The sequence below is a fragment of the Pinus tabuliformis genome, chromosome 1_1, assembly GCF_031772625.1.
Source record: "Pinus tabuliformis cultivar Carrire ecotype Pingquan chromosome 1_1, CPIR1, whole genome shotgun sequence".
NCBI classification, from domain to species: domain Eukaryota; kingdom Viridiplantae; phylum Streptophyta; class Pinopsida; order Pinales; family Pinaceae; genus Pinus; species Pinus tabuliformis.
In genome coordinates this window covers 372,753,869-372,770,908 of record NC_142297.1, presented here as the reverse complement: position 1 = coordinate 372,770,908, position 17,040 = coordinate 372,753,869, and the positions used below count along the sequence as shown (strand labels likewise).

The 17,040-nt window shown below is 38.8% G+C and overlaps 1 pseudogene; it reads left to right on the top strand.

Moving 5' to 3' along the window:
- The first annotated feature begins 11,023 nt into the window (after positions 1 to 11,023).
- The window catches only part of LOC149213173 (polygalacturonate 4-alpha-galacturonosyltransferase-like), a 92,593-nt pseudogene continuing 86,576 nt past the window's right edge, over positions 11,024 to 17,040 (top strand).

The window sequence follows — 17,040 nt, the reverse complement described above, 5'->3', positions numbered from 1 at the left end:
ATAAAAAAACCATTGTGATATCTAAACTGAAGTAAAAGAGCATTAAAAGGAAGATTCTGTAAGGAATGAAGACACCAGAAGACAAAACAAATTTAGAAGCATCACATGAAGCATGAAAAAAGTAGACAATGTTGTTCCGTTTGAGAATTTGAAAGTTGCAGAGCTAAAAGAATCAGAAAGATTAGCGACAAATGCTGAAAGAAAAGGTTCAAAGGTCTATGAAACTTAGCAACATATATATTATTATTATTTTGATAGTCTGGATCAAAAAGCACAAAAAGAAGAGGTAAAGGATCCCTCTCCTAAATTCTAACGGTCAATGGAATTCAGAAACATATCTATTTTATTTTATTTTTTGTATCAAGAAGCACAAAAATAAAAAGTGAAGGATCGCTCTGCTACTCTTGAGTGTACTTTCAACAGTGATATTCCAACACCTACCATTCACAATCCTATACATAATAACGATTTAACTTTTTATAGGGATAAAGATAATATTATAAAATTAAAAGAAGAAATAACTCAATTAGAAATCCTAGAGAAACATGTGAAAGGGGAAAATGAGAATCTCAAAGAAAACATTCATAAGAAACTAAAGTGAATGTATTATTGTTATCACAAAAAATCTAGGCTAAAGAAGACAAATAAAGTACTCAAACAAAAAAACAAGGGTTTAAAGACAAAGATGTTAATGAAGAATCCAACGTGGTCCATTTCCGTGATAAAGAAAGGAGCCATAAGTAACTTGGATATTTTGATCCAAGCTGCTAAAACTATCTTCTGAATTGCAGTATTATCCAAATTTTTAAAAACTTTCTAGCTTGCATGTGGGCTTGCAACACCCTAAGAACCCGAAAATGTTGGAAAATGTTAGATAAAAAAAATGACCTTAGCAACATCAAGGAGTGATCCAGGTGGCTCCAGAGAGACACACAGGACAAAGAGGGCTTATGAATGCTCGAAAATCAAAGTGCTCAGAATTACTTTGACCCAGGACTAGAGTGTAGATCTCGTCGTCCTAATCATGGAGGTGTGAACGGTTCATCAATCTGAGCTCATATGAGGGAGAGTGGGCTAGTCAAAGTTTTGGTCAAAGTTGGGGTGTGGGCCAAGTTTAAGTGTCCTACAAATTGACCGACCCTGAGGCATAAACCTAGCTCCTGGAATCGATCGAAATTGTGGCCTCATTAATTTTCCCAATGACCCTTATTTTCTAAAAATTTAAAAACAACCCCTTTATTATAAATATAAAAAAAAAAAATCATAAATGAGGTGGCGGGCCACCACCCCCGCCACCCCAAAATTTCATAACAAAGTTATTTAAAAAATAACATTAAATTATATATTAATTATTTAAATATAGTCTCAACTATCTTATATACCGAATTAGTGTTTATATTAATAAAATATATTCTAAAACTAAAATAAAAGGATAAAAATTTATATATTAATAATTTATTTTAATATCAATGTTAAAGATAAAAGTGCAATAATTATCATTCTATATAAATTTTCAAATTGAAGTATATAAATTTCTAATATAAAAAATTGCGTAGTCTAACAAGGCAGAGGAGTTGCCTGGAAAGTTATGGAAATTCCGATTATATTTAGAGAAAATCCGGCAAAGATTTTTGTAAATCCAAATTATAATTGTTAAACTTCAAAATTTTAGGTGTCCCAGATGTTTTTTATGGTGCTGAATCCATTTCCACCATCAAAAACACGATTCAAAAACTGTCTCTACAAGATTTTTTGAATTTTTTTGGGTGTATTCCGACCACTTTTGGCCACCCGGGCAATTCCTCCGCCTCGTTAGACGACTCCATTAAAATTTCTAAAATATGTTGATAAATTATAACTACTAACTTGTATTTTTTAAAATATCTATTAATAGTTTATGGGATTTTAGATAAAGAGTGATGGATGTATATGATAATAATATAGCCTCACCACTTCCAAACTTGAAAAGAAAAATTCATATAATATTAAATTAATAAATAATTTTATGAAAATTACTTTAAAAACTTAAATTATATTATCTTAATATTAATATTTTACAGTATATTAATATTAATTAATTTAAAATACAAAATTGTAGTTTACTCAATTAAATTCCTAAAATAATTTAAATAAAATATACAAAACACAATCTTAAAATTTATTAATCATTTAATAAATAATTATTTTTTTAATATAAAATTTAAATATATATATATATATAATTTCTATCTAAACTATATAAATAATATGTTTAAATAATGTAGAAAAACAATTATTATGCGCCGTTAATGGGGTGGAACAAGACCCATGTATTACGCGCCTGGGACCGGCGGCCCACCCAAAACAAGTTATACCACCCAACCGGCCGCCCCAAAACAAGTTATACCACCCAGTATGTCAGTACCCTGCATGGGGATTACGGACCCAACCCCCACTGGGCAGACGAGTTATTTCTACACGCGTAATGTGACAGAGGAGTTCTTCTTGGATTTCTTCATGAGTAAAGGGGCAGAGTTATTTTGCTTGGGCAGAAAAAAAAAAATTTGAAATCTTTGTTATTATTAGAGTGAAAAATGTAAATATTTTAAAAAACAATATTCATTCTGATTAAAGTGAAAAATGTAAATATTTTTAGTTTTTAAAGATAAGGTACATTTTTAACTTTTTGTGATTATTGTTTAGAAAATTCTGACTTGGATCATCTAGAGTACTATATTCAGAGTACTATATTCATGTCATGAATAGAAGTAGCCTTGATGATCCCATCCACAAATTAAGGCATTGTGTTATGTAAGCGTATTCATGATTTGTAATTATTAGCACAAGACACCATTAAAATCATGTCAAGAGTTGGTATCTTCAATATACAAGTCTTAATAAAATCTATTCACATGTTGGAAGTAAATCCAAGGATTATAGAAAGACAAATGTGATGGGATGATCAAATTCATGTATACTTTGCAAAGAAAAGGTTGCAAGATATTTCAAAGATTAACAAGGTGTCACAATCATAACATAACCTTGCACTTGTTGAACCACACATGGTATGTTGGAGGAGAATGGTAGTTTTAAAAACCATTGGAAAAGCCTCCATGTACCACTCATAAATTGTTATGCTCTTGACCTACGAGAAATTCCAGAATACCAAATATGCAAAGAAATACAACCGAGAACATAGAACAAAATGAGAAAAACAAGAAGTATTTTATTATTAAGAGATGAAAGCAGTGTTGACTTGCCTCTTCAATGGGGCAACCTCCAACAGAGCAGAGCTCGATTACAAAATAAGACTCAATATATCTCAATGGGGAGTCTTTATCCTTTATAGGATTCATACTTGTTGTGACCTTTCCAAGCTATTGTCCTCGCATTAAAAATAATGTACATAGACTTTTAAAGAGACAACTAGTCACTGTACTATTTCAGCAGAGTTATTCTTCTTGGACACCCATGCATTGTGGCCATAACTCCTCTTAGACACCCACTTATTGTGGCCTTGCCAAGCTATTGTCCAAAATACCATTTTTTAGAATTTATTTATCAATATGCTAAACTCAAAAATATTTCTAAGCAAGCTATGATGTCCTCCTCAATAGGCCATGACGTTTCATGATTGTTTCCCAATTATTTTTACTCTAACTACGTCTCTATTTTTATTTTCAAGATGTCAACACTTTCTAAAAATACTTAAAAACAATGAAAATACCTCGTCACAATATTTAAAACTCAAATAACAATTCAAGTAAAACATATATTGTCTCATTATCTCCTAAAAGTAGTTGCTCCTCTTGAAATTGTCTTCCCTTTTGAAGTTTTCGTCTTCTCACAGCCTTCTAGAGAAGCAATTTTGGTTATTTCTTTTGTACTAGGATATTGTAGATGAAGCTCTGTTGGGAATGATGGAATATATTTTTTGGTTAATCCCCCATTAAAAACGCATTATGAGAAATATAACTACTACGCTTATATGTATGCATGTTAGCCATTTATTTGGTATATGCATATTTGGATCTATATTTTGAACTTATACAAATTATACTCAATTATGGAAGCAATGCTTATTGACTATTTCATTTAGAAAGAATAAATTGCAATGGACCTTAACCCCGTTGTTGAATGGTGATAATTTTGTCAAAATATTAGAAAAGACATGAAGAAAGTCTACTTGGCTTATAGGGCTCCACTAACATGCAAATATTGCATGATTGAATCCTTTAATATCCCAACATCAAAATTTTAATGAGATATGGTACACTCTAGGTGTTCTAATGAAATTCTTGCACTAAAAACACCTAACACAATAAAGATCTAAGAATGCAGCCTCTTCTTTATGTAAATAAATAGAAACAAAATTACATGCCCACACAAGACCTACTAAAGCCCGTGCCTTGACATGTATGGCTACCCATCAACAAAGAAATTAAATATATTGAAGCACAATCGTAGATCCTAGATGGATCCACTACAAAAATTACTCCCATGGGTTTTCATACCTAGGATCAACTAGAACTAGCCTTGCCAAGTTCACAACAAAAGCCAAATAGATAGATAACTCTCCTATCCCCTTTTATAAGCTTGATTGACTCTTTAGAGACTTTATTTTATTATTTTCCCTCGAAAAACAAAGGCAAATACCATGGGCCAATGCCATGGGAAACTGCCACATTAAATACCATGGGAAGATTCCATCCACTTTGACCATATCCAAATATATATATATATATATATATATATATATATATATCCTCCCACCCAAAGATTGTTTTCCCTCAGGTAATCCACTTCTATCCAAAAAAGAAGCATTTGTATATTGATACCAAGATCCCATACAACCCAATGTGTTATTCCATGCCTCCATTCTAAATGATCATGAATGGATCCTTCGATACCTGAATCCAAAACAATCCTTTGGTCGATCCTACCCCCAATGGATTCTCCTAGATCCTAATGCCACCTAAGTCCTAGGACATGTTGGTTATTACACCACCTCAGCCCTTCATTATTGCTTGTGCTTGAGGGCCCAAGTTGCAATATGCCCTTGGCTAAGAGTATCCCGTCAATAGAGTTCCAACTCATAATCTCTCTTAAATCCATCTCATGGGAAGTATATAATGCATGAATCCATGCACATGGAATAAATCTACCATGTTGATGTTGCCTGATTCTCAACTCATGTTGCTCCACCCGATCACCCATCATGATCCATTTGTATAACTCTTCCTTGCTATCCCCAATGTATAATCGCAGGTTGGTAGAGCTGCAAGCCTTATCTATGTACTCTTGTAGAGGGCTGCTTTGCAACTCCCAAATGTACTCCTCTTCCTACCTTGTGAGGGACTTAAGTCGCTCCTCAACACTAGACAACTGGGTCATTGATTCAACACATACCCCTATGAGGTCCTCAAATTTTCTATTCTCCTGTAAGACAATGTCTCAGGCTGCCCCAACTCTCTACTTCAACATCGTAAGATCTGTCTTGAAATGCATGATCCTTTGCCAAAAGTCCTCTACTAGAATTCTCGAGCCCTACAGAATGTCTCTATATTTGACTGCACTGGATGCCGCATGACCACAACTTTAACTTGAACCTTTGTTTGACCCTCCAGTAATGGCTTATCCTACATACTATATTTGTCATGACACCCTACATGATCATGCTGATCATGTCGGTTTATTATTATTGGCTCCTCATTTGGTTCTGCTATAATGTCTTCTTCCTAGCTTTTTTCACATGTGGGGATAAGTTGTCCACCCTCTTTGATTGTCAAACATGGATATATTGGTGGACTATTATCTATACCAGATTGTCCATACTTTTTATGGATGTTCTCCTGGATATCTATAGACTCAACTACCTCATCATCAGGAGGAATTCCCTCCTTCCTTTCCCGATTTACTTTGTCAAGTTGATTGATTATCATTGACCTATCCTATAAGTTTCTCTGAAAAGCATGGTGTTGTTGCTCACCATTTGTACTCGACTGCTTGGATCCTTCTTAGGTTCTCTTCTAAAAACCGTGAAACTAACTATGGATGTGTTAACACCCAGGTTGTTCCCTATGACTCCCAAGGGAATACGGCTGGGGTAACCACTAACCAATCTTTGGATTACAGTTTCTAGCCAAACTGTAATCAGAGAGGGCTCTCTCTTTATAATTTGTCTCTGTTTTGTACTGATTTTAGGCTAGCTATAAGTTCAGGTTTGTTTAAGGTTTTGGTTGGATGATAATTTCTGACAAGGAGCTTGTGCAGTCTCCAAAGTGTTCTAGTCCATTGGGCTATGGAGTCAGTGGTCCTTTAACTATTTTGAGATGCTGCGTGATGCTGTAGTGATGCTGCAGAGCAAGGTTAGTGTCTGAGAAATAATCCTTCATAAAGTGTTGGGGTGGGTTGTGTCTAGTTTATGCAAGGCAATTAAGAATCTTGCAGTAAACTGCTAGAGAAAAAACAGTGAGAATATTGTCCTAGAAGCAATTAAGAATTTCTAGGTAACATTCATACATATAGAATCAATAGACATGAGCAATTAAGAATTCATGTGCATAGTAATCCTGAAGACAAACATTTACAGTAGTAAAAATTGAGTGCAAGGTGTAACTAAACAAGTCCTGCACTATTCTTTCTTTTTACTGCTAGCTTAACATAAGATGAGTATGATTTTGACAAACATAATTAAAACAAGAATAGAGTTTGGAGAAAACTTGTTATTTCATCAGACAGCACAGGAATTCTGCATCAGCACGTGGAGCATCATCCAGACATCAAATATTTTAGGAAATCACTGAGCTCATCCAGCCCTTTGTATTAGATAATTCTGAAAGTGTACAATACATTTGTCTCATAGAGAAAATTACCAACCCCTTATGCGTTACTGAGGGGAGTATATATACAAAGTTTACATAAGAAAAATATCTGAATGGAGAGTAAATGCTCCATAAATGTCATGCCAACCGCTGGAGTGTAGCAGCTGAGAAAGTTAATGCTGTAATAACTTTTGTTCCCTTAGCTGTCAAAAATGGTCAGAACTTGTTGACTTGCTGGCAGTTAGAGTCGGTTGAGGGTACGCTGTCAAAATTTGCACATTTCTTTACCTTTTGGGCCAGTCGTTGGTGTCTATGTGCTGAGCCACATTTCAGTTGTTTTTAAATGCTGACTTTATCATGATGTTGTCTTGTAGTGACCTGGAGCTGGCAGTGGCTGAATGACTGAAGCTACCGTGGCAAAATCTCGAGCATAAATTGCCACCAATCCTCCTTAGGCATTTGATGTCTGCGCATTTTTATCAATGTTTCCTCGGCCTCTGTATGTCTATAAAGATTGGGAGGGGTCTCAAACAAGTGATTCACTTCATTCTCAATGAAGAACAGGCCCTCAAGTTTGTCATATAAGCTCTGCCCTGTGGGAGGCCCTGCTTGTTCAGATGAACTGCCAGATGCAATAATCTGATTTTCAATAGTGGTTGCCATTCTGTTGGCCATTTGATCTTGAGAGATCAGTTTTCCTGCACCACTTAGTAAGCTGGGCAGGCCTTTTGCTTGCAGCACTCCCATTTTAACTTTGTATTCCTCCACATCTGCTTGCATCTCATAGTACTTCCTCTCCACTGTTTGTATATAGTTTCTGAGAGTTAGTGCCTTCTTGGCAGAGAGGACAGCCTCTGTTCTGTTGGGAATGCCTATAGATGCCAATTCCTCCCTTTCTTGCCTGTTCAGGAAGTCTATCATTCTGTTTGCCTGTTCTGCTTTGTTCCCTAGCACTGCCTTGGCCTTCTGAATTTCTGCTTGAGCTTGGCCCATTAAATCCATCTGCTCATGCATTATTTTTATTGACCTCCATTGCTGTTTGATGGATTGGCTGATTTTGGCCCATAGGATTCTCTTTATGTCGGCCATAGCAGTCTCCAGATTCAGCTCTTTCTCTAAGGCCTTTATCTTTTCTTTTTGGGCCTTTATTTCTCTGCTTTGCTCTGCCACAGTCATTTTTGACTTGTCATATTTGGCATCCAGTTCTGCCAACTTCTCCTTGGCTTTCTTTATTTCATCTGCGTGGAGCTCCATTGCCTTGATGGCCTTGGTTAGCTCCTCTACACTTTTGCTGGCTTCTGGCGCTGTTGTTATTCCTGCTGCATCTGTTGTTGTTACTAAAGTGGTTGGAGGAGCTTGGGAGGTGGATTCTGCCTGTTTATCTTGTAATATTCCTTCCAGCTCTTTCTCCAATTCCCTGATCCTCTGGTCTTGCTGCATTAGGAGGTCTAGTTGGTCCTCAGCCCATTTTTGCTTTTGAAGTTCTGCTGTTTGAGGGTGTTCTGTGGGCTGCAGCTTCAACCTTTTCTTCAATGCATTTAGGTCATCATCTTTCTTCCTCATGAGGGCCTTCACACCCATTGGATCACTAGGATCATGTCCTAGATCAATGATGATCTCCTCAAGGGACTTTATTCTATTGTCTTTGGCCTGAGAGGACATTCTCTCAAAATCCAACTGGGTGTTGGTTTTTTTTAGGGACTCTTTCAGCTCATGGGCCATGGTGGCCTTCTCTACCAAGGTTGCATAGACCATCTCTCCAGCTTGCTTGTGGAGTTCAATCTGCTCCATGGGATGTATGTCTCTGGCTAGGACCTCCACCCTTGTCTTTACAAAATCTGCAGCTATCTTAGGCTGCGGCCCTTTGGGCTTGAAGTGGCTGAGGAGCAATTTTTCCTGCTGAATGTCATATACCGACATTAATCTCTCTTGCTGGGCTGGTGTTGCATCTATGAATTGCTTGTAGACCTCAGCCCTTAGCAGCTCATTTTGAGCTTTTATTTTTTTTAAAAGAAGCCTTAGTGCTTTTGGGCTTCTTGGTCTGCTGGGAAGAGGAGGACACCTCTAAGCCGAGTTGTAAAGTTTGCTCCCGCTGAAAGGAGCTTGTACCTGTATGCTGACTGCCCTCCCTGTCTTTTCTTGCACTGTCCAAGACATCTTCAGTAATGTCTTCTACCTCAGGAGAGTCTGCTCTTTGCTTTTTGGCTTCTGGCTGGTGGGAGGATCCACTGAAAGGAGTGGACTCTTCTCTCTCTCTTTTTGTTCCCCTCTCCTCATGTACTGGGGTCTGTAAAATTGGAGCAGTTACTGGCTCAGTTTGTAGGGGTGGAATTTGCAGTGCTGGAGCTGTTGGCAGCCCAGTTTGTGGTAGGACAGTTTGCCCTTGCTGCTGTTCTGGCTGCTGCTCTGTTACAGGGGCAGACTTTTCCTTCACTGCTTCCTCCTCTGCACCCATTATGCCTTTGCCTTTGTCTGTCACCGGTGTTGATGTAGAGGGTGCCTGTGGTGCAGTCTTTGTGGCCGAGGTCCCTTCTCCTACTGAATAAGGCGGTCTGAAAGGTACCTGCTGCACATAGTCTAGGTCAATAGTTTTTTCAAGCTCCCTCCTATTCTTTAGCATTCTCTCTTCCTCAGTTAGATTTTCAACTAGAGTATCCATCTGCCATTCTTGCAGGTTGGCATATTTTTCAATGTGAGAGTACTGGCAATGTTTAATGCCTATAAGCCTATACTTGTTTCTCCTAGCAGTGATGAAACCTTCCGGGTCATAATGGACCCACCGAAAACTATAGGACAGCTTGTATTTATCCTTAAGGATTAGGTCTGCATCTTCCCACCCTTCTTTCTTGTTCATGATGAAGGGGCCCAACTGGTGTTTGAACTTGAGGTGGGCCTTTTTTTTGGCGCTGTGGAAATGTGTGAGGTCGGACTGAATAAACTGCCTGTAATACTCCAAGGCAAATAACCTCATAGGTACATATTTTGGGAGCCTGTATGGACAGAGCTCACAGCCATAGATCCTAATGACAGTATGGTTCTCATATAGGTACCAGTCACCTATTTTATATTTTTTAGAAAGCTGCAGAGCTTTCTTTATCTCATTTGATATTCTGGGAGGAGGGGACCTCATCAACAGGCAAGAGACTGGGTATACAAATTGGTCAACAAATTCACAGTAGGTATAGGGTGAGTTTGTGACCTTGTGATAGACAGAGGTCCAGAAGATGACAGATCTTCTTTCCCCTCTGTGATCCAGCCTTTTGATGTAGCATGGGAAGGCTTCAGAATGATAGTACATGAACAGGTGGTAAATATAGGCTGAGTACTTGAAGACCCCCTGTCTGTCCACTCTGCTCAACTGATCATGAATTTTGTTAGCTATGAACTTAGCAAAGTTATATTTGCGGGCAGGGGGTTGGCGTGGACTGTAAGCAGACAGCAATACCAGCATTGTTTTATCCACATGCTCACTGTTTTTGTATCCCAGCACATAGGCAATCATGTCCAGTAAAAGCCTACCCACATCATTGAAATGGACACCCAGGTAGGGAGGTGGCTCTGTAGGCTGGCATTCAGGTCTCATGAAATCCCTGGTGACATTTTGAATCTCCTCACTGGTCATCTTGGCACCAGTGTCTAGCAAATAGTTCATGGAAAATGGGATTAGCAACTCTGTCTGATCAAAATGTAACATTTTGTTGATGGACTCAGCATTGATGTAGAAAAGGATCCTTCCAGATGGAGTGCTAATAGCTCTGTGCTACACATCATAGTTTTCAGCACATAGGTGAATGATTTCAGGGAAGACATTTACAGCTGGGAGACAATAGTATGGTAGGTTTGACTCCCATATCCCATGTGTACCATGACCATCCTTATAGTCCTCTCTTAATTGACAGAAGGTTTGCAAGAAGTCCCTGTTACCCTCAAAGTCTTCAATAAGATAGTCCTTGTCAGCAAATGCCAAGGCCTCCAGCTCTTTATTTGGTGGATTTAATGGAGCTACACTGAGGGATGAGGATGCATAAGCAGCCATTGTAAAACTTGATTTTGAAATAAGGTGATGGCAATGGTTTGCAAAGTTCTTTTAAGAGCTTAAGTAATAGGCCCAATATAGACCAAGTCTGAAGTGTTTTTCTCAGTGGAGAATACAAGCTGGTTTCTGCAGTTTGTTGCAACTTCACAGGGATATGAACTGCCAAGGGTAAGTTGCAGAGGGAATGAGGTTTCCTTTGGTAGAGATTGCAGCCAGCCTGTACTCGGCAAAAGGGAACAATGCTGAGCACCTCGAGGAGAATTTTATGGTTTCAGCCCGTGAAACGACTGCTTCAATGTCGAATTATAGTTCTGGGGTAATGCAGGTTGCTTTGGCTCTCTTTTAGGTAGCAGACAGAGTTGAATTTAGGATTTTTACCAGTCTTCAATGGTGAATTTACAGAGAAATGGAATGCATGGGCCAAACGGAAGGATTACGGTGAATACCTGGTAAAACGCTCGGAAAAACCTTCGGGCTGAACTGTGGAGGCACGAGGTGGCTGAATTGATAAGCTTGGGTGGTACAAATTCGAATTTTGCAGGTTCAGGAACAGTTTGGCGCGGAAGCAGCAGCAAGAGCTCAGTGTATTTTCGCTTGAAAATGACACAAAACGGCTATTTCGGGCCTTAATAACGGCAATTTTGGCAAAAATGGCTTATTGGCGCTTTTCCGCCAATGACGTCAGCATGACATCACGGCGGGCCCGGGTACGGAGGTGACATGGATGGTGAGGTGGAGGCCATCGTGGCTGGACATGTCGGCGGGCAGATGCAGTGGCAGGGCTACGTGGAGGGCCACACGGCGCGGGGGTGGGCGGCATGTGTGACGTCATAATGATGCGGGTGATGACGTGCGGGAGGGGCGGTATCGGGGAGGCGGTAAGCGGTCTCCCCGCATCGCCTTTGCTGATAAGTGGTATTGGGGAGGGGGGCTCCGACCAACCCCAGCGTTTGACACGCGTCCAGGGTACGGCGCGGGAAACCACTTTCCCCGGACGCTAAAGGTCGGCAGATCCGGGCCCAAGAATACCCGCCCACCGTTAGATCATGGGTGGCGGAAAATCGACGGCTGGCGGGTCCTCCGACGGATCGTGCAGGTTTGGGGGGGGGCCCGCTGGCCTATTAAAATATTTAAATTAAATATTTCGGGTGGAGAACCTTAGGGTTAGGGGTTTATGCATGTTTTCTCGGGATTTTTGGGTTTTCAAGGGTTTTATAAGGGTTTTACAAGGAAAAGAAGTTTAGGAGTGGGTTTAGCAAGGGGGAAAAAGGTTTTTAGTGGCGTTTTTTAGCAGAGGGAAGGTGAGGGCTTAGGGGAAAGGTTGTTGCTCATAACCAGAGGTTAGAGCAGCCCCAAGACAGGGTTGACCACAGCCCCTGGTGGACTAAAGTCTCCCTTTAGACAAACATATTTAGCTATAATGCTAAAAGGAGGATATTTATAGAATGCTTGGGGGTTTATACACCATGGTGTTATAATAGTAGGGGAGAGGTAGCATAGGGGAATTACATAAAATAGAGTTAGAGGTTAATATGTATGAAAAGGGTAGATGAGGGGAAAACCCACTAAGTTTGCTTGAAACTTACTTAGTTTAGGGAGTAGATCAAAATGAAAAGATTTTAGACAAGAAATGTGGCTTCTAAAGGATTAAAACCAACATAAAACCACAATTTCTTCCATGAGTCTCAGCTGATGAAGGGATGTTAGTCATGAAATGGAAAAGGGGAAGAAGGGAGGTTAGACATGCTCCTTTGTTTTGCTGCAACCTGCTGAAGAAGAGGAGCCTCTCAACCATTGATTTTCCTTTGTGGACATTTCAACACACCTTTATTTGGAGGGAATGATATTTCTGCAACCCCAGCTGCCTACCCATCTACTTGCCTAGCATTTTTTGTTTCTTCTTGGAGGGTGCACTTGGACTTGCAGACCCTTATTTACCTTTTCTTTTCTTTGGCTTTTTCCTTTTGATTTTCTATCTACTTCTGCCCTTATTGCTTCCAAGGTCCCAGATTAAGCAGTTGGGAGCCTTTCTTCTCTACCTAAGCTACTTGTCTGCCAAGATTAAACAGTTTGGACAGACTTCTTTCTCTATTCTACAACTGAAAATTTAAAACATGGCATGATCCAGATTATGTTGTTGGACCATCCATCAAAATATAGTAAACATGAAACTATGTAGACACCTAGTTTTCTTTTGGAAATATGGGATCTTTGTATCAGCAAAGCAGAGCATATTTGGACCTTTTCATTGCCAATCATGAAATATGAAACCTATTGATATAGGTAGCTAACAGTGGCTCCACATGGGGATGGTTTTTCATTTGAAAGACCAAGAACAGCAGGTCAGATTGCCTTGGCCCTTGACTGCTTTTATCAAAATTTTGAAGTTTGCTGCTTTGAAATGCCAAAACTATGTACTTCCCTTCTTGGTAGACTTCTTGGTCCTATTTATCTTTTGCTGGTAGTTAAGAAAACTTTGAGAAATTGCATTTTTGCATCTTGACATAAAATAATATATACATCTGGATATGTACAAGGGAAAACTTAGGCTGCACCTATGGGTGGTAGTCAAAATAGTGCTTCAGCATCCTGCCATTCACAGGACCTTCATCCAAATCAGTTTCATTAAGACTTTTAAGGAAATAAGTGTTGTTTCCTTATATTGCTTGGACAGTGAATGGTCCTCTCCAAAGGGAATCAAATTTTCCATGTTTTCCCTTATCTTCCCTTCTTGAATCCCATTTGAGGACTTTGTCTCCAACATTAAAGTCTTCTGCCTTAGTTCTTCGATCAAATGCCTTCTTTAGCTTTTCTTGTAGAACTTGAACTCTGTTGAAAACTTGATCTCTAGTTTGCTGTAAACATATTATTTGATTGATCCTTCTTTGCATATCATTTGGTTCTGCTTGGCTTTCTTGAAGAAGTTTCATAACAGGCACTCCTAGTGATGAAGGAAATTTGGATTCTAATCCATAAAACAACTCATATGGGCTGGTCCCAATTGATCTTTTGGTTGTTAGTCTATCTGCCCATAAGGCATTTACAAGTTTCTTATGCCAATTCTTCTTGTTTTCTTCCAGCACCTTCTTTATAATGTTTACTAGGCTCTTGTTTGATGATTCAGCCAGGCCATTACCTTGGGGATAGTATGCAGTGGAATGGCCTAAGGTAATGTGAAATTTGTGACAGAAATTCACCATTTTCTTGGATCTGAAAGCAGTAGCATTGTCTGTTATTATTTTGTCAGGGCAGCCAAATCTAGCCAATATGTTACTCTCCAAAAACTGAATAATTGTTGAATCATTTGCTTGTCTGCATGGAACGGCTTCAATCCACTTGGTGAAGTAATCTGTGGCTTTTAAGATCCATCTATGTTGGCCTGAAGATGAGGGATGAATTTCCCCAATGAAATCCAAACCCCATTGTTGAAAAGGTCTCTCTGTTGCAATAGGCCTTAAGGGAAGTGGTAACAGCTTTCTCTTACCCTCAAACACTTGGCATTTGTGACATGATGTGGTAAATTTTTTAACATCAGAGAAAACAGTGGGCCAATAGTAACCAGCCCTCAATATTTTGTCCACAGTGGACTTCCAATACAAGTGTCCACCACAGTCCCCTGCATGAAATTCTTTCATGATATTGTCAGTTTCATTTTCAATTAAACAGTGCAGCAATATTCCTTCATGATTTTTCCAAAGCAAATTGCCATCCATCACACAAAATCTTGAGGTTTTCATTTTTAAGAACCTACTTTTAGTTCTGGACAATCCTGAGGGAGCACACAGGTTTTGCAATACATAACATATATCAGAGTACCAAAGGGATTGTTCAAAGGCTACATTGATCTTTGGAGTCGCCAGCTCCGGTTCACTGTCCAGCTGATTGATGTCTAGGGCTTGGAAATTTTCTTCTGTCATTAGTTTAGCCAAACCTTGCCCTTTTATTAGTTTTGTAGGTTTTATCTCAATATCAAATTCCAAAATGTTGGCAATCCACTTTCCTCTTCTGCCCTCTAAATTTTCTTGGGTGAGAATGTCTTTGACAATAGGACTTGGTACGTAAGCTATAACATGTGAATAGAGGATGTAAATCCTAAAGTCTTTAATGGCTTTGATCAAAGCGTAAGCTTGCTTTTCCATGATTTGATATTTTAAAGGTGCATCTCTAAGAGCTCTGCTAAAGAAAGCAATTGGCTTCTCATTTCCTTGGTCATCTTTCTGTAACAAAACAACAACAATAGTATGCTGGGAGGCAAAAGAGAAAATGATAAATTCTCTATCAAATTTAGGATTGGTCAAGACTGGGGTTTGGGTAAGGGCCAACTTTATTCCTTCAAAGGCTTGATTGGCTTGAACAGTCCACTTTACTTTTGAATCCTTCTTTAGCATGTTATTTAGCAATCTGATCAACTCTGCTAAGTTGGGGATAAACCTTCTCAAGAAATTGATTTTTCCCAAGAATCCTTGCAATTCTTTGATATTTCTTGGGTGGGGCATTTGTAAGATAGCTTGTATCCTATCTGGATCAATTCTTATGCCATCCTTTGAAATGATATGCCCTAGTAGCTTACCTTCTTCCAAACCAAATAGAGATTTCTTGGGATTCAAGGAAATTCCATATTTCCTACATGTTAAGAAAATCTGCCTTAAATGTTTTAAATGTTCTTGGTCAGATTTTGAAAAAGGGGTGAGGTCATCTAAGTAAATGACTAAAAAGTCATGAATCTCCTTTGCAAAAGCAATATCCATTGCCCTTTGAAATGTTGCCCCTGCATTTTTCAATCCAAAAGGCATTTTTACATATTTGAAAGTTCCCCATGGGGTTGTAAATGCAGTTTTGTCTTGATCATCAGGGTGTACCAGAATTTGATTAAAGCCTGAGAATCCATCAAGCAGTGAAATCCTTGAGGCCCCCACCACTCTTTGGAGAATGTGATCCATCTTGGGTAAGGGGTAGTTGTCTTTGAGTGATACTTGATTTAGATTCCTTAGGTCCACACAAAGCCTTATTTCACCGGTTTTCTTTCTTGTAGGGACTAAGTTTGAAATCCAATCAGAGAACCTGATTGGTGCTATGATACCAGCTTTGAACATTTTTTGCAATTCCTTTTCAATTGAAGGAAGGAGCATGGGATTGATTCTTCTCAAATTTTGTTTGAATGGCTTTTGGTTAGGCTTGAGAGGGATGGTATGCTGGATAACAGAGGTATCATAGGACTTTAAATCCTCATAGCCCCATGCAAAGACATCTTGAAATTCTTTAAAAAGGTCAATGTATTTGGGTTTTTTATCAGGAGGTAAAGATGCAGACAACTTTATTATTTTGGGCTTGTGAATGGTACCAATGTTACATTCTTCGATGGCTGCATTTAAGGGCTGCATTTTTGGTTTTCTAGGAATATCATTTGAATCAAAGATGTCCTCTAATGGAGTGAGGCCTGTTGGCAGAAAATTGTCCTTCAAGTCTATGATTTCATCCTCAGCATTGGCAACTTCCTCACAGCTGATTTGTTGAATTTGGTGAACATTTGCCTTGTTGAAGATAGTTGGATTCAGCACTTGTTTGGCTGTTCTGGGTGATATTGGGTAGTTATTCTGTTCAAACTGTATTTGTGATTGACTTGCTCCATCAGTGTCAATATTTAATCCTGCAAATTCTTGTTGCAAAGTTAAAAAATTGTTTATTTGCATATCATCCTCAAATACTTGCCAATCTTTCACATTGTTTGGAATGGAGGGTCTGTGTTTTATTTCTGCTGTGAAACAATTGTTAGGTTCCAATGGTAATTTGCATGTACTAGAAAATGTGGCCAAACTATGAGCGTGAAGATTGTGGGTCCTAGAAATTTTGGTAATTTGGAATTCAGAGAAAGCGTTTAGTATTTCAGCAACAGCAGACCTATAAGACCTTAATCTTTTGTCATTGGTGAAAAAATTTCCCTTCACTTGTTGGACAACTAAATCCGAATCTCCCATGATTGAAACCTTGGCAGCTTGTAAGAACTTTACTAACTTGAGGCCTAGTAAAAGAGCTTCATATTCTGCCATGTTATTAGTACATCTGAAGTTTAATCTATAGGCTCTGCCTTCTGCATGACTGTTTTCTTTATTGTGTACCCAAACCCCAGCTCCTGCCCCTAATTTATTGACTGAGCCATCAAATTCAAGGAACCACAGAATATCTTGTTGTGAAGGAGGTTTA